At 34.8% G+C, this 23309-nt stretch overlaps 1 long non-coding RNA gene and 1 pseudogene across 1 annotated transcript in view; one reads left to right on the top strand and one right to left on the bottom strand.

Moving 5' to 3' along the window:
• Window positions 1-2234: 2234 nt before the first annotated feature.
• LOC134473635 (uncharacterized) overlaps window positions 2235-23309 on the bottom strand; it is a 28689-nt gene continuing 7614 nt past the window's right edge. Inside the window, exon 3 of the long non-coding RNA XR_010043987.1 lies at window positions 2235-2879. This is a non-coding gene — a long non-coding RNA (uncharacterized LOC134473635). The remainder of the gene's footprint in view (window positions 2880-23309) is intronic.
• Window positions 15137-21503, top strand: LOC100723092 (small ribosomal subunit protein eS1-like; annotated as a pseudogene).

Genomic DNA, 23309 nt, shown 5'->3' with positions numbered 1-23309 from the left:
CCAACATACCCGATATAGAAGAAAAATAGATTCCATAAAAGGGATTTCAAAAAGAGATCTAGGAGATTAAAACTTCCATTGAATCTATATGCAACAGACTGAAAGAAGGAAAGGATAGAATTTCAGATCTTAAAGAGAATTGTAGCTAGTAATCATGAAAAAAAAGATATCCTAAGAATAGCAAGAGACCATGAGAAATCAACCCAAAACTACAAAACAAAGCAAGGAAGAATAACACAAAATTGATTGTGGTCAGTGAGCCATGAGACAGCTGGAGATATCACAAATGCCATAATAATCATAAATATATGTGTGCTTAGTATGGGAGCACCCAACTACATAAGGCATATTGGTAGACATGGAAAATCAGATAAGCAGTTATACAATCATAACAAGAGATCTTCATACCCTATTGTCACCGAGAGACAAAAGATCTTCAAAGATTTATCAAAGCTGAATCAAATCTAGGCTTATTAGGACTAAATGGATTTTATAGGAAGAAGCCATGCCCCCGTGCCCCATGCCAGTGGCCTGGAGATATCCAGCAAGCCTACTATGGGCCCAGAGAAGAAACTACACCCCAAAATCCCACCACCATGGTGCATCTCCACCAATCCAGGAACACTAGATTGGAGGAACCCAGATGCCTATTCCAGTCACCTACACCGAGGGACTGGCAGCAAATGTAAGAAATCCCCAAGATGGGCTGATTTGGAAGAACAAAGGAAAACATCAAGACAAAGGAGCAAAATAGAATCTCAGACCTCCAGCCCACACAGAACAGGCTCAAGAGACACAGACAGCATCTTTACTCTTCTATTAGAACGTAGAAGTCACGCCGCTGAAACTTCTGAAAAGATAACAACTGAAATAAAGAAGTAAGTTAGATCTTGTATGGATTGGTTAATTTTACATGCCTATGTCTGATGGTCTGGACAGTTATTTTGGAGATAACAAGAGGTATTATGTGGCCATTGCTGATTCCTATAGTCTTGCTTTGAAGTTCTCTATCACTTTCATTGTTTTGTTTTTCATGGGCTTTGTTCTGTTTTATTTGTTTGGTTTTAGCTTCTTTTTTTTTTTAAATAAAAAGCATCATTTACCACACACAGAAAAATAAGAAAAATATAAGAGATCATGTGGATACACCGACTATAAACCCTTGGGAAAAATTTTTGCTCAGTGATAACTTTCAAAATAATTTTTATGTGCACTATCTAATTCCTACACTTCCAACTATTTTTAGTCATTATGATCTGTTTTGACATTATCACAATTCCTTTGAATCTACACTAGCAAATCATGTTAGTGATTTTCTCCTGTGCTCAATTTAATAATCATATTTTTGGCCATTATATCAGCTTAACTATTGACTATCTTGAGCCTATTCTTCATGATCTCATACTATTTTTATTACCTCCTAGCTATCTAATCCAAATACCAATTTTTCACTGTTTTCTCATATTCCAGCTATCATGCAATGTTTATTTATTCTGAGGATCATCAGTCTGACACCTTCTAATGTAACATGCTACTACATGGTTTTGCAACACTGGTCTTCTTCAATCAAATCTTCAACTTCACGCTTTATTTATTGACAAATCTACAATTCATCTCTCCATGTAAGTATCTCTCTGAATCTCTAGATACTGAGTCATGGCATATATCTGCTGATGCTCTGTATCTGTTTCCAAATGTCCACTCTAGAGACATAAACATTTCCAAACTACTCTGGACATCTCTACTGATAGGTCACAGTATCGGAATCTTTACCATTATCAACACATAAAAGCAAACCATACCTAGTGTTCTTCTTTTCTTTACTATAACATATTACATAATTATATCCACAAAAGTGTGTAAATGTGACCCAAAATGAAATCACTAATTTTTCTCTCACCCATTCAATCAAATATGGCTGGTGTTTTTTTGCTAGTATCATAGCACTGATAATATAGTTTTAAAAAATGCTGCACCAAAAACCTCTTACTCTTTTAACTGATCTCATTGAGAGTTGATTTTTTAAAATTTCTGTAACTTTAGTGCCATAAATACTTCCTGACTCACAGAAGATAGTCAACATTCATTGCTGAATGAACAAAATCATTAACATAAGGAAAAAAGATACTGAAAGCAACTATATTAATATATTTGTTAAAAATTGATATGAAATATCACTTTGGGTACAAAAGCTATTTTATATATGTACTGCATTGCACTTAGCGATGAAATTTTTATGTAATAATAGCTCTACACAATTTTATGTGGCACAAAAACTGAATAATAGTAAAATAATAAAATCATCATCATTATTCACATCGTGATCAACTCTATCATAACTACCAAAATGACCACTATAAGACTCACCAGAAATTCAGCAATTATAGTATCTCATTTTTCAATCACTATTTTCATAAGAAATAGTATACCTCATACTCACACATATATCCTAAGCCTACAATTGCTAGCAGGAGGAAAGAACATATTATTCCCAGGATTGCTACAACAACATGCCATGGAAATTTTGTGCAAAATCAAAAGGCAAAATATATATTAACATTATAAAGACCTCGGAACTAGGACAACATAAATATTTATTCTGGAATTTACTATTAAAAAATCATTGTTTATCCTGACCCTATCTCATCGAGTTTTACACAGAAATACACTTTGTATATAAAAAACAGACGTGTCATATCTACTATATACAGACAACTATTTTTTTTATACATTTCACAGTGTTTTCAGAAAACAGACAAAAACAAGGAAAAACTTTACCTCTTTTTAGTATGAGGTGGGTGACTTTGGTTTTTCTGTTTCTTTGAACAAGGAAACATCAGCTCCATGTTATACTACTCTCCCTCACTCATTTCAGGAGGCTGCAGGTAAAGAACACAGGGAAAATCCTTACCAGTGCTTCATAATCCTGCCTTAACATGTGAAAAATACACAGTGATATTCAAGGCAAAGGATATAAGGAAGAATTCTTAGCTGAGGTAAGCACCACTAGTAATTCTAACACTACATAATGATTATCTTTTCAATGTACAGATGAGACAAATTGCACCTCATTGAATATAAATCATATAGCCAATTAGTAATAGTCTTTCATTCATACCAGAAATTACTATTTCACCTATAGCTAGCTCACAAAAATATAAACTAAACTCTCACAACCAAAAAAACATTAAAAAATATTCTGACTTAATGAAAAGACTTCTTTTTCTGAACTAGCTAGTGGAACTAAGGGAAAAAGATAAACATTTTCTTCAATGTAAGATATGAATGGGTATTTAAAGAATATAATACCAAACCTGTTCTAAAACTGAGGGTGAATAATAAAGGCAACCTATTCTAGAAAGGTGTGAGAGATCTAGAGCTCATAATCTTTTTATATTTAGTATGAGTATAAATATATTTTATATTTTGCACTGAGCAAAAAGAGTGCCACATTTTCCAAAAGAAACTTGAACTTGAATCAAGGAGACAGGTCTAATCCTTACTGTGGTTACAATTAATAGTGTGGCCCTAAGAAAATAATTTCTCTGATTTCCTCATATAATGAGAGATTAAATTAAACAATTTCAAATAAAATTTTAATGTAAAATTGTGGATTTATTCAATACTAATATACACATATTAGTGTATATTACCACATATGTGGTGTATATTACATATGTTGTAAAGTTGATAACATGAATAAAAATCACACTGTACTAAAGCATATGTACTTTTGTTTTCTGGTCTAACTTTTCCTATTTTTTAATTTAAAGAAAGACAAAACAAAACAGAAAATGGGCAGAAATAGTACATACTTTCAAAGCAAAAAACAGTAAAAAATCATTAGGTTAATGTTTCCATATTGTCCCACCACAAATAATTGTCCAAGAAAATGGAGCATATAAATGGGAATTCAACCAGGGAGACTGCAAACACTTACGTTCAACTATCCATCAAAAACTAAGTAATATGGCTATCAATCCTATACACTTAGACATGTATGCATTTATCCATACCTTCATTTATGTTGAGACCAAACAAAACATAGTAGATTAAAATCATTCTGAACAAAGCTCAATAGTATTGCTGGATTTTACATCATGACACTCCAGAATCAGCACTAGGTACTGCAGTGCCTCTTTTTTTCCTTCAAAGTGTTTGTTCATTTCATCATGTGTCATAAGATCTCTTCAACAGTTCTCATAAACTGCTCATAGGTTTTACGCAAGCATGAGTCTTGACATGTATTTCTATCTTTCTGTATTAGAGTGAGAAACAGAACAGAACAATACAGAACAAAACATATTCCTATAGACACATAAAAGTAAAAAGACATGTAAAACTACCATACAAGGAGTTCTGTCATGGTTACTGTGCTATCTCTTGTTATGATCTACAGAATTGGCTACATTATCAGATAAAGTATAATTGCTTATATCAGTTCATTACAGAAATACATCTTTGTAGATAGTGTAGAGCTAGAAAAACAGGTAGTAGTCAAATCAGAATGGGTATCATAGTGAATTATTGTCATTTCAGTGTAGTTGTCTATACTCTCCAACTTGATACCATCAACTGATCAGTTTTGAGTAAAATCTGTCAATAATAATCAGCAATCAAAAATCAGATTTAACTAAGATCAGTCAAGATACAACACTATAAGTCATACAAGGATTCAGATTAAGTTAATAGCAAATTATATATAACCACTGTGCTATGTCCTGATATCTTCGGGACAGCTGTCTGTGCCCTCAGATCCAGGACTTATATATAAACTGGGATGGAACAAGTTCCATCCAAGCAGAGTGGTGTGAGTAATATGGGTTTTAATTCCTGATACACTATTAGCAGTATCTTCTATTGTCTTTTTTTAAAGACTATTCCTCCCCTTTCACTCCCCCAGGGTGTACTTGTATTTTTGGATCTACCCAACACTCTTGGTTTTATATAAGGGGGGAAACTGCTAAGTGTTTCTGAACTTTCTCACTCCTGGACTTGATCTCTAGCTGTATTTCTTCATTTATTAAAGCCTGTCTTTTCAACCTATCCATAAGTACTGGACTATTTGCCCTTATTACTCTCTTATGTATGGTTCCTTATTACACTCTTATGTGGTTCCTTATCACATCAAGTTCTGTTTTCTCCTATTTTATTTTGGTCCATATATCCTTCTTCAGGTTAGTTATATTCCCTATAAAGAGCATTTTGGTGGACTCTACCTCTTGATCCACTCTGTCTTGATTCTCTCTTTTTTCCTTTAAGTTAGTGTACCTAGGCCATCTATATTAGAAATTATATCCAACCTTCTCTGCCTCATTTCTGTTGTGTTCTTTTTCCATCACTAGTTGTCTGTTTGTCTTCTTCATTTTGCTTTTTGTTCCATTCATTGGGGGCCTCTCTGCCACTGTTCCTGAAATCTTGGTGCTTTTCTCTCTCTTTAGAATGTCCTGTAGTATTCTCTGTAGAGTTGGATTGGTGACTGCAAATTCCTCCAGTTCTTCTTTATCTTGGAGGCATCTTATTTCTCCATTAAATTCTAGGGGCAGTTGTGCAGGATAGATCAATTTTGGCTGGTGATTATTTTCTTTCAAGCCTTGGATTATTTTGTCACACACTCTTCTCAATTTGATGGTTTGTGCCGAGTAGTCTGACGTAATTCTGTTGGACTTTCCCTTGTACTTGATGTTTCTTGTCTCTGACAGCTTTTTAATATTCTGTTCTTATATTGGATTTCTGGAATCTTGATTATTATATGCCTGGGTGTAGTTCTGTTTTGGTTGTAGGTGGCTGGAGTTCTGTAGGCCTCATATGTCTGAGTATCTTTTCCTTTTCATATGTTTGGGAAATTTTCCTTAATTATTTCTGTGAGTACCCTTTGCAGTTCCTTTGTTTGTACCCCTGCTTCTTCATTCACATTCTTTATTTTCAACTTATAAATTGTCTTGTCATCTTGTAGCCTTTGTATCATTACTGCTTGTTTCTTTGTTATTTTTAAGAAATTTTTCCTTTCATGGTCCCACATTGCAAACCTGCCCTCAGTTGGGAGAGTCTATGCTTAGTTTCTTTCAAGTAGTTTTGCCAGATTTCCATGTAGTTTTTAATATCCTGGTAATCTCTTTGAATCTGCTTCATGTATTCTATGTTTTCTCTATTTTCTCCATCAAACAATTCTCCCCCTTTCTTTTTTGTTCTTCCATTGTTCCATCTGTTTTTTTTTTTTCTCCTCAGGAGGTGCTTAGCATTTCTTTAACTATTCTACTTATATTTTGATTTACTTGGTTAAATATTTCACTTTTGAACTTATCTATGAGGTCCCAAAGATATTGTTATATGTCTATTGGTGCCTTGTCTGATATTGCGTGTTTGCTGTCCTAATTCTCCTTTGCATTTACCTTTCCTGGATAAATGGTCTCAGGACTGGCAACTGAGGACCCCTTCTTGTTGTTCCCTCTTCCCATAATTTTTATTCCTTCCATACAAGCATATATAGGAGGTCCAGTTTCTTTCTTTTTTGGTTACAGTTTGCTTGATTCACGCTTGGAAGATGTTCTCACCCACTGGATTATACTAGGGAGACATAGACTGGGGCAGCCTATGATGGGCCCACCCCTCCAGGTCAGTCAACCTGCTGAAGGCTTCACTGCATTAGGCTGCACTGCCAGGCATAGGGACTTGATTTGGGCTAGACTATTGGGTCTTAGTCTATGACATTACCCAGCTTGGGTGCACGCCACCTATCCCACTTGAGAAGGGAGAAGCCGGCTGAAGTCACCACTGTTCCTTGTTTTAGCCTATCTGCCTGGTCCCACAATGTTGTTGTTGGGGCTCCTCCTTCTCTATGGAAAAGTTTTTATTCCTCTCACTCACCACAGGTCAAAGTAGCTCTACTTTGAGAGCTCTACTCTCAATTCAGTTCGCCAACTCCTGCCCTGGGTGTCAACGCCTCTCCAGTGAGTTGAAGTTGGTGGGCTATCCTGACTGCGCTAGTTCAAGCACAGCAGCGACAGTGAGTCTAAGCAGGGAGTTCAAGCAGCAGCACTGAGACTGTAGCTCTTCTGATCATGTCACTGGGACTGTATTTTTAATGGGTTTTTCTCAGCTTAATTTGTTCCTGGATTGGGAGGGTGTAACTCCCTCCGTTTGAGACTCCCCACGCTGTATTATTTTTGGAATCTAAGTCGACTATCTCAGAGGACATTTGTTGCTTGCTGTTATATATCTGCCATCTTCCTGGAAGTCCCTGGTCTAATATTTTCAACCGTTTAACTGTGTTTTGTAATTAGTATATGTTATGTAATATATAATATGTCATACGTTTATTCTGTGATTAACTAAACAATGTACAGGTGTTCTTTAAAATGTGCATATTAATTTTATTATTCAGGGGCTTGAAAAAATAAATCACTCACTCAGTAAAGCTTGAACTTTAAAATCCATTCATCATTTTATCTAAATAAGTTTGAGTTATTGTAGCTTCTATAATTATTGGTTCCAAATATCCATTCTCTTCAACATACAGAGTCTGAGATAATTATGGTTGTATATAGTTATTTGATTAAGCTATGAGAATGAGATCCAGGTTCTTACCAGTGAGATATAAGGAAGTCTGCAGCAGGCTTCTAGTAGAGAATATCTTATTAAAAATAAAAAGTCAAGCAGATATGATCCTTCCTCTCCTCTGAATATTGTTATATGTGCTATGACGCCTGAAACCAACACAGCCATAACATAATTATGAGTACAACCAACCTTAGGTTGGAACAGATATTGAGTATGGCAGAACAAAAACATTAAAAGTAATTTAACTTCGCAATGATATTATTGTACCAAGTTTGTGGTCATCCCTACCTCTGGATTTTGCCTTTATTGTTTATTTCAGTTCAAGTTGACATTAAATAGTGTTACTTTTATCCAAAATATTATAATGAATAAAGTTATATACATGTATATAAACATTCACATACATAATTATATGTTTATTTATATAATTTTGAGTGCTAGTATTTCTTTAAATATAGCTAAACATGAGCTAAACTTGCTTTTTAGCTCACATGGCCCTTCTTCAGTTTAATGGTATAAAAATTGTGAAGTTTAAAACAAAAAGTAGAGTTTTATCGTTATTATTATTATTATATACTATCATGACTATTACCTCATTTTCAGTGTCTTATAAGAAAACATCTTACTTCTATTATACTAATAAAAATAAAGATAAAAATTCTTTCTATAAATTGTCTGCTACCCAGTACATAATTATTTGATACCTGAATAAAGCATACTACCACGACTTCTAACCACAGTTTATATTGAAAAGATGCCTCAACTTAAATTCTAAAACAGAATGCTTATGTGATTCTTTTTTAAAAATCACTAGCCTGGGAATTCTGGGAGGACAACAGAATAGTAAGCAGCAGAGTAAACAGCCTCTCTGAGAGAAACAGCCCAGATGCTGGAATATAGCATTTTGGAGAAGACCAGAAGGAAAGAAATGGTTTCCCTGGACCCAGGAAGAAACTAAAGTGAGAATCAAAGCCTGCAGAGAGTATTTAAAAAAGAAAAGAAAAACTTAAACAGAAGGCAGTAGCTGGAGGCACTTTCACCAGAGTCAGTCTCACTGTATGAGAAGTGCCATCAGAATCTAGAGACACATGGTCACAGTGAAGCTGGTGGCTGGAAAGCCTGAAGGGCTTCATGGGGAGACACAGTGGCAAAGGGGAACAGTGGATTAGAGGACTTCACTAGCCAGCAGTGAGTGTGAGGAACTCAGACCTTTCACAGGAGTGGGCTATTGGCTGGGTACCATTTTAGAGATTAGCAGGATAAGCCAGGAAACAGAACTGCAGCTGGCTTCATTCAGCCACTCCTAGTACAGAGCAGATTGCTGAAAATAGCTTGGACTGAGTCCCATCCCCTGTGTGGCCCAATACCTAAGGCCGAGGTTTCCCTAAAGCTATCTCTAACCAACCTCACCCCTGCAGCACACACTAACATGATGAAGACTCCCTGTGGATAATGAGCTCAGTCAACCTTCCCTGCCCCTGCTTATACTCCAGTAGTCACCAGCAGATTGGACAAAGCAGCAAACAGCAGAAATCCCTAGCCAGCACACTTCAGAGTAATTATAACCAATACAGAAGTGCCAGGGACCCCACTAGCTACTTGTCTGGGAGAAACCAGGAACATGACAAGAGGAAGAAACAAAAGGCAGCCTCCAGCCTCCAACCCAAGCAGTACTGGTCCAGGAGAGGTAAACACAGAAGAGGTCAGGAGTCGCATAGCTGTAGTTTCTGACAAAACTGACAAAAAGAAACAACTTTGTGAAACTATAAAAGAACTTAAAACAGAAATACTATTACAAGTAAAGGAAGATATAAGAAAAAAAGAACAGAAATGCTAACCAACTCTAAAGGAGACACAGATGGAAGAATAGAGGAGCTTAGAAAAAGGAGGAAAATCTTTAATGAAAAATTAATTTAAAAAAAGAAAATAAACTCCAACCCAGATTGATGTACCCTGCAAAACTATCTCTCAAAATTAACAGAGAAACAAGATGCTTCCATGACAAAGAGGAACTGGGGGAGTTCATGACCACCAAACCAAGCCTACAAAAAAAATACTGAAGGATATTCTAGACAGAGAGAAAAAAGAACATGGTTTCAGAAACAATGGCAGAGGAGCTCAATAACAGTGAATGGCAGTGGAATGAAGGGGAAAGGAGACAACCAATGGCAAAAAAATAGCATGGCAGAGAAGATGGGCCATAATCCCTAATCTAGTTGGCCTCATTACACTAGTGAAAAGAAACATAGGCAGAGTAGATCGGGAGATAGGGTCCATCATTATGCTCTATATAAGAAATATAATTTACCTGAAAGAGAGTTTATGGACTGAAAGTCAAAGATGAAAAAACAATGCTTTGTGTGACAGAGAACCAGAAAAAATGGGAGTAGCTTAGATATCAGCTGCAGATTGGTTGGAAAGACATGACACTTTTATACAAAGAACTACTCAGCTATAAGGGAGGAAAACTTTGAGGCTCTTGTAGGTAAATGAATACAACTTGAGATTCTGCTCAGGGGTAAAAAGGTTTCAAATCACCTAGGTGAACAGTGGATTGCCTCCCTAATCTAAAAACTAAAGGAGTTAGTGGGATTCAAAATGTACAATGCACCCTGTGAAAATGCTAGTAGAGTAATTGTCTAAAAAAGGAAGGCAGTAGCCATTGTTAAAATCCTGTATCATCATTTGAAACCCATATTGTTTTCATCGCTCTGTTTAGTTTGGCTATATTCTATTCCAGTTTGTCTACTTATACTAGATTTGATGGCATGGACATCTATTTCAAAGATAGCAGGATAGACTATGGTAACCATTTTTTATTTCCTATTAACTTAATTTGAAGCCTTGTATTGCTTTAACTGTCTGGTTTTGACTGATTTTATTTGAATCTGTTTTCTCTGAACACTGTCTTGTTTTGACTCATTTTATTCACATCTGCTTTGTTTGATAGTATCAAGTGTAGGATACAGGCAACTACTTTGAAGACAATAAGATTCACTATGCTACCCATTCTGGTTTGACTATTATCTTCTTTTGAAGTCCTATAATTTCTCCAGTGTTTCATTTTTATTGATTTTGTTCTTTACTGTTTTGTTCAGTTTTACTATGCCTGATGATATGGGCAATTCTCTTGAAGATAATAAGAGGCATTATGGTAACCACTGTTGATCACCTTGTATTTTGGTTTTAAGTCATGTACTATGTCCATCCTTTCGTTTTGACTAATCCCATTTTGTTTTGCCTCATTCGGTTTTATTCTCTTCAAAAACAAACAAAAAAAATCAGTAGCAGTGTGCCTGACTGGCAACTGCAAGGACATGAGTCCAATCCCCAGTACCAAAAAAAGCAATTAATAATTCTTCTGCAATTGTAAACATAACAGAAAATAAACAATAGGCAAACACTCCCAATGAAATAAAATGTTAATGATATTGTTGGACAGTAGCTTGCCAAAGAAAAATTTTGTGAAATGAGAGATAATTTCAAAGTCTAATCAATAAAAATGTGTATGATACCATTGAACCTTCTCAGATTATAAAAATATTATACATATCATAAAATTTTTAAAATTTTGTAGTATAGATATTGTATAACTCTATGACACATGAAACATAAATTTTAATATTTCAAAACATTTCTTCCTGTATATACTATTTAGTGGGTATACTGATTTATACACATATAACACAGGATGTTTTTATTATTACAAATATAGTGTCAAATATTTCAATATTCTTTGAAAGTAAAAATAAAAACAGAATCCTAAAAGAAATCAATTAAGGTGAATTAAAAAAATGTAAAGAGGAAACAAAATGTACTTATCTAAGTAATTTTATTTGCTTTATAATACAAGTATAAAGATTCAAAATAAGTTTCCTTTTTTATTTCAAAATTTTGATGATGACAATGATAACTTACATGTCATAAATATTTCATTTTGATTTTAATTGCTGTGGGTAATTAGTAGCAATGATTGTGGAAAAATAATATGGGTCAAGAGACTTGAAGATTATGCCCTTTGAGCAATAACTCCTTTAAACATATTTTATATTAAAGCAATAAGTGAAAAGAAAATCTGTGCGCTAAAGAGATTACACCTTTTTTTACAAAGCAATAGTGGTATGAAAAACAGTTTAAATCCAATAAGAAATGTTTTAATTAAGTTATACTAATAAAATTACATACTATGCATCTTATAAAATCCATAGTTACAACACTGCTTATAATGGGGATATAGTCTTCTTTAAAGAAAAATATCTAAAACGTAAAACTGTGGTTGTGAATGCAGCACTTACCTAGCATGCATGAGATGATTAATTCAGTAGCAACAAATAAGCTCACAAAAATAAGCACACAAAAAGTAAATAAAATATAAAACTGAGAACATTTTAGTATACATATTGTTTTTATTAAAATAGGATTATAGATTTATAGAAAAAAGTAGGAAAAGTCTTAAAATAGAATAAGATACTTATGAAATGTATAAATATGGAAAATTTCTATGGTCTTCTTTTGTACTTTATTTCCACCCATTTTGCTCAAATAGAAACATAGATCATTTGTTTTATTTTGTTCATAATTAAGAAGATTATTTCCAAATAAACTTATTCATGAAATTAGGGCTATTGTCCTCTCAGCTCTTCATCATTTGGATAGCGTGTGGTACACAGTAAATGTTTAATCAAGATTCTGGAGTGAATGACATCCCTTTACTTACTGAATGTTATCGTGAGCATTTCATTAATGAATTATATAGGCAAAAAACAAGCAATTTTAAAGTATCCAAATGGCCAGTACAAAATAAATTACCAAGGAAATTTAAGATATTTATGATTTAGAAAGACAAAGCATTTTGCCAAAAACCATATTTTTGGCAACTCTGTAGACAGAACTAGCATGCTGTCCATAGAAGATCTCCCACCTTAAAATATCTTAGTAGTTTGCCATTTAATTACCTTGTAATTTGAAGCCACTTGAGTTGAACAACTATCAAATAACAATAAAATATATAACTATACACCATTTTCCAATAAATATTCTCTGTAATATGTTAAATTATAAGACAAATCTTTGTTACTTCATATGTTTTTTCACACTTAACTGCATTTTATTTAATTACTTTTGTCTTCCTGATTATCAATACATGTGAATATCCAGAAAATAAATTGGTAAATATAAAAATGGATTTCTTTTGACATAGTACAATCCTATTAGAAAGTCATTTAATGTGTCCTATTCATTTAACTTCAGGATAAAGAAATAATCATTTGGATAATTCAGTTAGATAAACTCAGTATAGTTGTCTAAGAAAGGAAATAAGTAGTCCTCAAATATCTGAGAATTCAAAAATCATCACCTACATGGTAAATATTTTTGCACACTCTTATTTGGTTCCATTATTCTCTTTGCCTCTAAAATAAGGTTAATTTGAGGTTCTACTCTGAATGATAAATTCAGTTGTATCCTGAAATAATTCAAAACCCTCTTAACTTTCGACTCTGCTTGCCAAATTCTGTGGACATTGTGAGAGGGAAGGCCTAGGTCCCACAACCACAGTGCCCTATATTATCATCTTGTCCATGCTACCGGTTTTCACTATCTGGAGAATAAGCTTAGTCTGGAACCCAGCAAGGTTGTGCTATGTCTGCTTGCTTTTCACCTCTGCTTGTTGATAGTACAACTAACCAGCAAAGAATTTTTCAGAAGAAAACCATCAATGATTATATGTTATGCAATATTCCCACAATTTTCAATGGAGTCAGTTGTCACATTTTCTATTACACTGTGTTTCACACTAAAACCATAGAGACTAAAATCATAAGTTTTGGGGTGCTTCACTTCACCCCAAAGGTCAACACTTCAGTTTTAGTAGCTAACGTAAAGCTTGAAAGATGGGAATAATGATCATCTTAGGGTCTCATTAAAGTAGGAAACAGTTGAAAACAAAATTTTAAGAACTGTAAAAAATTTAAAAAGTGAAACACAGACCTATATTCTGCGTGGCATGATTTACAATGTTTAGTAGAATAAGGATAAATCTGCAGGTGTTTTTATTGTGATAAAAAAATAAAAGCAGAGGAATGCCAAACTGTATCCAAGCACTGTCTTTTTAACAATACAATTTAATGGCAATAGCAGTAGGTTCAGAATATTTGATAGATTATAACAAATATAAATACATACAATATTGGGTTGAGTGATTCAAAATTAGCAATTTCTACTTCTTTCTTGTTTTCTGTTTCAATTGTCTGAGGAAACAGACTTTTTCTTTAGATAATGTTAATTTAGACAGAAGCAGATATAGAACAGCTTAAAATGTTTAATGGATCTGAATATAGGATTTTTAAAGCATTGAAGTCAACATCACTTCTTCCATTAGTTGAAACCACAACTTGTCAAACCAGTGTTTAAAACTTATTTAAGTCAGTGAGAGGTACATGCTCCTGTTAACCCACAAAGAAAGTGCTAGTAAGAAACAACAGCATTTTTTCTTTACCAATCAACTTGATCTGCACAAAGTAAAGAGCTTCCAAAGTGCTGATAGCTTAAATTTTTAAAAATTGTTTAAATTCTTTCAAATTTTGTTTAGTTAAGGTTTACAAGTAAATAGATTTAATATAGGATGCATAATTTATAGGATTATTTTATGATATTCAGCCAAAAAGTCAAATGCATGAGTGCAAGAGATCTGTCCATGCACTAGAGACCCACAAAGTCCAGGTGAGGGCCTGGATTCTTTGGCCATGTCCTGTATGATTACACCTGAAGACCTAGAGCCCACAGCCTTCAGGCTCACCTTGAATTCCCTATGGCACCCAGGCTGCCCTTAAACTCGCAGTGAACCTCACAATATTTATCTCACTTCATGCTCGTAGAAAGTGTGTTAGCTTTCCCACCTGCCACCCAAAACCATTACAAAAGAAACATCATCAATCATCACAGTAGGTACAATAGTGAAAAAGTTTGGGTGTGCAAGAGTTAGCAAAAGAGTTATCAGAGACATAAAGTGAGCAAATGCTACCTGTAAACTTTCAACCTGCAGAATCTGCAGTAGCTGCAAAGCATAGTAACGCAGGACAGGTCTGCTGGAGTCAAAGGGGAAAACAAGCGCTCAAACTGCCATTTGCCATGTGCTTAGAAGATGTGTGATGGAAGACAATCATGACAGGTTTATTCAGCGGCCCAAGCAGAGTTGAAGACAGGTCTACCATCTACTAATATAGAGTCTGAGGCTTCTGCATCCACTGTACACTGATTTTCAGAATACATTGAAAGGTAGCCCAGGCTGGCCTCAAACTCACAGCCATCCTCCTGCCACAGCCTCCAAGTACTAGGATTACCACACCTGGCCAGAATACCTATGGGAGCCTCCAAGTAATAGGATTACATACCTTGCCAGAATACCTATGGGAACCAGTGCTAAGATCACTTTCAGTGTTGTAGTCACTGCCTGAAACAATTTAATACAGGACACATAACTTACAGGATTACTTTACAAGTCTCTCAAAGAGTCAAATGCAAAAGAGTGCATGCAAGATGTCCACACACTACAGACCCAAAGAATTCAGCTGAGGGCATGCGTCCCACAGCAATGGTCAGCACAAGTCCAGCTGAAGATCTAGAGTCCATAACAGTGTCCTCCATGAGTCCAGCTGGAGGCCTAAAGCCCACAGTATCTCATGCAATTCTGTATCAGATCAAGGATCTGAACTGGGAAGGTCTAAAGGTCAGGGGTGAAAGCTAGAAAGTCTGCATCAGAGCACAAAGGATCTGTGCCACCAGGCTGAGGGATCTGCACTGGAGCCAGGAAGTCACAGGCAAGGTAAGGACCAGAGCTCCCCAGAAGAGCACAGCCATCTTTAGCAACAGCGAGCACTAGAGTTCCTCTGCGGATGAGAGCAGCTGAGTTCCTGTTGCACAGGAAAACCAGTATCACAAGCTTCTCCAGGGACAAATTTCCATCTTCCCCTCTAATTCTCCTTTTGTACTGTTGGTAACAATCCTCAGCTGGGCCTTCCACACCCAAAATCACACTGACTCAGTTTGAATGGGTGTTCCAAGTTTACCAGCAATTAATACACCATAAATATGTAGCAGTAATAATTTAAACTCAACCCCAATGTTAGCAACATTATATGAATGATTTTCAAAAGCAGTTTTCCAGGATGTCACATTCCTTTCTCCATCACCTATAAAGCAAAGCTGTTTTATCTCCTTCTAAATACTGGTAGAAAAGCAATACTTTGCTTTTGGCTTATTCTGTTTCTTTCCTAAGAAGTGACTACTTTCAAAGAATAGGTTTTTAGCATAAAGATAATAATAAAATGTTCTAGAAACCCTTCAGGCAGTAGTGCCTTCTCCAAAACACAAGCATTTTTTTTTATTTAAAAAGAAAAAAAAAAAACAGAGAAAAGAAAAAAGGGTAGAAATAATACAGAATTACAGAAAAATAAACAGTAAGAAATCACTAGTTGATAAGTTACAAATTGTCATCTTAGAAATAGTTGTTCAGGTTACACAATTAAAGCATACAAAGTGACATTCAAATAATGACATGGCCAACAATTCTGCTCAATGGTCCAACAAAAACTTAGTAATATGGTTATCAGTCCTACACACTGTTTTTTCTCTTAAAGAGGGTAAGATTAAATATATCAAAACAGAATAAAACAGTTCATAAAGAAATACAGATTTCAAAGCAAGTCCACTGGAGATCTTCACTGTCTATCTTATTATCTCTAGTTTTCTTCCAATTAGTTGTCCCCATCTTCACACACATTGAATACATAATGCATAGTATAGAGCTAATCAAATAATTATAGGATGATAAAGTCTTTTTAGGTCTTCAAGACCTGACATTGGGGAAGTCAATAATGACTAATATAATGTCTCCATTCTCTTTGTAGTAGCTATCCTTATCTTTATGTATGCTGAAATTGAACATAAGAGACTAGACTAATATCACTCTGAACAGTGAATAATAGTATTGCTAGATTTTATATCATAATGTTACAGAATTAGCATTGGGTTTCTTACTGTATCTTCTTCTTCAGAGTATCTGTTCATTATATCGTGCATTATATAATCTGCTCCTGTAAATACTTTTAAAAATTCTTCCCATGTGTGAATTTCTACATGTATGTCTAACTTCTCTGTATTATAGGAAGAAACAGATCATAACGAGACAACACAATAAATTACTAGAAAAACATGCAATGAAAAGGACACATCAGACAACAATATTAGGTTGTGTACCGTAGTTACTATGCTTTCTCTTGTTATTTTCAATAGACGTGTCCACATCACCAGGCTTAATACAGTTAGGCGTAGTATTATATAGCTATTTTTATAAAAACACAACTTTGAAGACATTGTAGGAGTTGAAGGCCATTAATAATCAAGACTGGTATGGATATTTTTACATCTTGTTATCTTCAGAGTATTTGCCTCTATGCTTAGACTTGATACTATCAAGCATACCAAATTTGAATAAAATCACCCAAGGCAAGACCACAGTCTAACAAACCAGCTTCAAATAAGATCAGTCATAGTAAGACAATGTAAGTAATACAGGGTTTCAGTTTAAGTTAATAGGAAATTAAGGATAGTTATCATGGCATAACCTGCTATTTTTGGGTTAGATCTCTGTGTCCTCAAATCTGATATGAATGGACAGATCAGAACAAAATAAAATCAAACTAAACAGAGTTATAAGACTACTGTAACTTTTAAATCCTGATACACTATTAACAATGACCTCTGCCTTCCTTTTTTAGGTATTTTTCACTTTTCCCTTCTCAGGATGCTTTGTATGTTTTGGGTCCCACTAACCCCTTTAATTTTTAGATTAGGGGGCCAGCCTGTTGTCTATCTGAGTGTTGCTGAAGCATTGTACCCCTGAGGTTGATCTTGAGCTGTACTCCTATACTTACTAAAGTCATAAGGTTTTCCTTCCTTCCACCTGTGTAGTTCTACTCTGTCTAAAAGAGTCATACCTTTTCAATCTATCTGTGGCTGCTGGATTCCTCTCTGGTTTCCTGTCATATATAGCTTTGCTTTCTCATCTTTAACTTTTATTTATTAACCCTCTTTCAGATTGAGTGTATTTTCTATTCAGAGCATCTCAATGGAGCCTGCCTCCAATCTACTATGCTTTTAAAAAAAATTTAGTGTATCAAGGCTATCTATATTACAGACAATATCTTACCATCTATGCGTCATGTCTGCTATTCTATTTTACTGCTAAAATTTGTCCACTTTACTCCTTCATTCCACTGTCTGCCTGATCATTGAGGCCTCTCTGTTGCTGTTGCTGGGATCCTGGTATTTTTTTTTTTCTCTCTCCCTGGAATGTCCTTCTGTATTTTTTGTAGGGTTGGGTTGGTGGCTATGAACTGCCACAGTTCCTCCTTGCCTTGGAAACATCTTATTTCTCAATTAATTTTGAGAGAGAGTTTTTCTGGGTACATCAGTCTGGTTGCAGGTTATTTTCTTTTGGGGCTTGGACAATTTTCCCCAGGCACTTCTCGATTTGAGAGTTTCTGTTGATAAGTCTGTTGTTATTTTAATATTTTTACCATTGTAGGTAATCTGCTTCTTTTCCCTGGCTGCTTTTAGTATTCTTTACTTTTGGTAGATTTCTAGAATCTTGATTATTATATGTCTGGGTGTAGATCTGTTTTGGTTGTAGGTGTCTGGAGTTCTGTATGCCTCATTTATCTCAGTATCATTTCTTTTTCCTATGCCTGGGAAGTTTTCCTTTATTATATCTGTGAATAGACTTTGTAGTTCATTTTTGTTACTCCTGCTTCTTCGCTCATGTGTTTTATTCTTAAATTATGTATCCTTTTGTCATCTTCTAGCCTTTGAATTGTTCTTTCTGGTTCCTTGCTATTTTTAAGAGAAATTTTATTTCGTAATCATATATTATAAATCTCTCTTCAAGTTTCAAAAGGCTAACTTTAGTTTTTTAAGAGAGCTTTTCTTTCATGATCATATATTATAAATTTCTCTCCAGGTTTCAAAAGGCTAACTTTAGTTTCTGTCAAGGCATTTTGTCAGTTTTCAGTGGAGTTTTGGTCTGGTAATCTCTTTGGATCTGTTTCATGTTATGTTTAAATTCTTCATCAAAAGTTTCTCTTTCTTTTCTGATTTCTTCTGTACTTCCATCTGTGTTCTATTGGGAGTGGCTAATCATTTCTTTAATTAATATATTTATGTCTTGCCTCACTTGGATCAAAAATACAGTTTAAATTCATCTATGAGCTGATGAAGGTATTTCTTTATGTTGACTGATGCTGTGTCTACCATTGGATGGTTACTACACTGATTGTCTTCTGTATTTACTTCTCCTGGGCCTATTTTTCCAGGTTCAGCATCTGGAGATTTTTATTTTTATCTCTTGTCATGTTTCTAGTTTCTTTCAGATTGGTTGTCCTGGGGTTCTCTGGCTCTCTATGTATGTTGCCATATTCTAGCATCTGATCTGATTTCTCTGCAGAGACTCTCCATCGAGCCCACTAGCAACCTGCCATTTTTTCTCCTCAACATACAAACATTTGTTTTAAGATATGCCTGTTAGCTATGATCTTCCAGGCTACACAGATACTAATGATACTGCTGGCTGTCATACCTCTTACCATGTGTTTTCTGTCTCAAATTTCCCACTTCCAAAATGTGTTATTTAGCAGAAACATATTTAACAATAGTTTTGTATGTTATAAACCAACTAGGAAATTCATTCTACAAATTAGAACATGATGTAACATGTCAGTAATGGATTGTTCCTTCTTTTTTTAATTTGGATAAACTTACTTTTGTTTAATATTAAGTCATATAAATTTAATATATATAAACAGATAAATAGTTTTAAGAAGAAAAAGAATTTAGAAATATTTTGGATAAAAACTGACTCTACAACCCCATCACCTAATTCTCCTCTATTCTCCAGCATGAACTATTTATTTGTTATCTTTCTATACATTTTTTCCTTGCATTTGCTCTAAATAATGCTATATTACACTTTCAATATATATACATATATATGGATATATTTGAATATGTCTATATGATAGATATTAGAAGGGACACTTGTTTGTCCAATAGTATGTAGTTTGAAATCTTCAGTGGTGTGAATATATACTTTGTACAAATGCTGTAAAACAGCTCTCACACTTATAATCACATACAGTAATACCTTGGTTAACAAACTCTTCTCATGAATAATAGAAACATTTGAAAATTTTTGATTCTATTCACAAACTATATTAGATCTTATGGGGAAATTCAATTCAGTTCTTGACCAATTTGTTTCATGTCTTAGTGACTTTTCTTTCACTGATGAGACAAAATATTAGCACCCACAAGTTAAGAGATGAAAGGTTTACTTAGCTCACGTTTTGCAGAGGTTTCAGTCCATGATCAGCTAGCTGCAAGGTAGGATGGTTTCTCATGAAAAAACGGCTCATGTCAGGCAGAAGGTAGCAAAAGCCACAAGGGAAGGAGAAGACAAACTTTTTTCTGTCCCAGGCTGCTGGAATCATACTACTGGGATTAGGACAGTGCTGAACAGATCAGTGTACTGATTTAGTAATCAACCGCCCTTAATCCTGGCATTGCACTATGAATCAGTCATACACTCTAGATTCAGCCACCTCTCAAAAAACCCAACCTATGACTTCATGAAGCTTTGGGAGGACATCTAGACAAACAATCATGAAATTACCTAAATTCATGAACTGAGCTATATTTTTGAACTGTATGAATGTTTGATATTGCTATTTTAACAGGCAAAGTGTTCTTTTTTTATTTAGTATTTTAGTATTATCAGATAAAATATCTCTGTCACAATTTTTATGGAAGACAGATTATTCTTTTTTTGCTTTCATTTATCTATGACTATAGAAAATAATCTGTCTTAACTCACAGAAAAATAACTTTAGGATCTCTTCTGTAAAAAAAAATGATAGCATAAGCTCATATTTTCTCTTATTAACAAAAATCTAAAGGGGTCACCTTTTGGCTCTCTGAGCAGCACCAGGGCAATAGGCAAGAACAAGTGCCTTACAAAAGCCTGCAAAAAGGGGACCAACAAGAAATTAGTTGATCCATTTTCTAAAAATGACAGGTATGATGTGAAGGTACTTGCCATATTCAAGATAAGAAATATTTGGAAAACAGTAGCAAAATTGCATCTGATGTGCTCAAAGGTCATGTGTTTGAAGTGAGCCATGTTTATCTGCAGAATGATGAAGCTGCCTTTAGAAACCTCAAGCTAATTAACTGAAAATGTTCAGGGCAAAAGCTGCCGGACTAACTTCCACAGCATGGAGAGATCCCATGCCAAAATGTGTTCCATATTCAAAAAATGGCAGACTATGATCGAAGCTCATGCTGATGCCAAGGCTAGCGATGATTGTTTGCCTCATTTTTTCTGTACTGGATTTACTTTTTAAAAAACTCAACAATCGGATATGGAAGAGCTCTTACACTCAGCACCAATAGCTCCACCAAATCTGGAAAAGGTGATAAAAATCATGACCCGAGAGGTTCAGACAAATGGTTTGAAGGAAGCGATCAATAAACTGATTCCAGACAGCATTGGGAAAAACATAGAAACGGCTTGCCAGTCTATTTATCCCCTCCATGATGTCTTTGTCAGAAGAATAAAAATTCTGAAGAAGCCCAAATTTGAACTGGGAAAACTCATGGAACTTCATGGTGAAGGCAATAACTCTGGAAAAGCTATTGAGGTTGAGAATAGAGCTAAAGCTCATGGATGTGAATCAACGTTCAAGACTGTGTTTAAAATCCAGATTTTTAATAAATTAATTTTAAATGAAATCCTATTTGCAGCCAAAAAATCTAAAAGGGTCAAATATATAGATGGCAATTGTATGCATGCCACAGTAACAAAAGGGACTGCCACCCTCTGCAGCAAGTAGGTGTTATTTGTGAGAATGATGCTAGTCCTGATCTCAAAGTAGGAGAAGACAATAAGCATGGTATAATTTCAATTCTTTTACATTTATTTAAGGTTACTTTCTTTGCTACTATGTGCTCTCTTTCAGTGAAAGTTTTATGTACTGTTGGAAAAATTAGTATTCTGCTATTGTTGGTGGGATAATCTATAATTATCTAATAAGTCCATTTGTTCAAAGGTTTGTCCAACTCTGGTATGTCTTTGTTGACTTTTTTGACCTAGTTGATAGGTCTGTTTGGTATGGTGGAGTATAGAAGTCCCTACTACAATTGTGTTTACATTTATCTGGTCTTTTACGGCCAGTAGTACTTGTATCATAAAGATGGGTGTATTATTGTTTGCTGGACATATATGTTAGTAATTGTTATCCTTTCCCGTTGGATTATTCCTTTAACAAACATGTACTGATCATCTTTGCCCCTTTTGATCATTTTTGGATTAAAATTCACTTTGTTTGAATATAGGATATCTATACCTGATTGAGAAAGCTTTCTGTTGCATGAAATATTTTCCATTCTTTGATTTTGAATTACATATGTTTCTTACATACAGAATACCGTTAGATTTTGTTTCTTGATCCATTCTTCCAATCTATGTCTTTTGATTGGGGAACTGAGACCATTCACATTGAGAATTCTTATTAGTAAATATTGATTTATTCCTTCCATTTTCTTATTTTCCTGCTGTTGAATCTTTCTTTCCCTTCTCCTTAACTGTTCTCCCTACCTGATGCATTCATTCTGCTAGAACTTTTGTCATTGTTAGCTTTATTCTCTTATTTAGAGTATCTTTGATGATATTTTGGAGTACTTGTTTGGTGGTCATAAATTTATTGAGGTGCTCTGTATCATACTATGTCTCCCCATCAATAATGAAAAGATAGTGTCTTATACCAGCCTGGATTGGAAATTATTCAGCTTCAGAGCTTGAAACATTTCACTTCAAGTTCTTCCAACTTTTAAGGTTGGTATCGAGAAGGCTTCTGTAATTACAATGGATTTCCCTTCATAAATAATTGTTTTTTTCTAACTACTTTTAAGAGTCATTTCTTTTTTTAATTTTTTATTATTTTGAAGGAAGTAAAATGCAACAGAAGAAGACAGAATAAAGTCAACTTAAACAGTGTAGTGAAATTGGTACAGAACTTCACAGTATATTACCGGGATAACAGTAATAGGTACCACAGTTTATCTCATTATCTTCACAATAGTTGTTCTCTCAATCAAGAATAGCAAAATAAAATGAAATACAGAACATTATAGAGCTTATCAAAGTAGAATATTTAATAGAGCAATTAATCAGAATAAAGCAGAAACAATGGTAAAAATATTTGCCTTCAAAGAGATGGTAGAAGGAAATCCTTCTTATTTGCTATATTGCATGTGGTCAGCCTCCCAAGAGATGATGATATCTCTGGCTCCCATTCACTAGGGCAGGTTGGATGTTTGGTTCTCAGCCCGTATACCAGTAGGCTCAGTACCACTTAGCAGGGAGGCAAACTGGTTGCTTGATTTCCCAGCACCCTAGGTTCCAACATGGCATAGATCTCAGGAGACACTGGTGGTTCTCAGCCTGGGGTGGCCGCATCTTGCTGAGCCACAGCCTCTTACCAAGGGGACGAGCTGGTTGCTTGGTTTCCCAGTGCCCTGAGTTCCAACATGGTGCAGATAAGAGTCAGTTCTTGTATTGAGCTTTCAGAATTTTGACAGTGAAGCTGCATTATGGTTCTTTTTTGATTGTGCCTATTTGGGGTTCTATATGCCTCACT

This window comes from Cavia porcellus, unplaced genomic scaffold (assembly GCF_034190915.1).
Source record: "Cavia porcellus strain 051 isolate PalLab524CR breed Dunkin Hartley unplaced genomic scaffold, mCavPor4.1 scaffold_27, whole genome shotgun sequence".
NCBI lineage: Eukaryota > Metazoa > Chordata > Mammalia > Rodentia > Caviidae > Cavia > Cavia porcellus.
The sequence above is the reverse complement of the archived record's forward strand: the minus strand, read 5'-3'. Positions and strand labels throughout refer to the sequence as shown.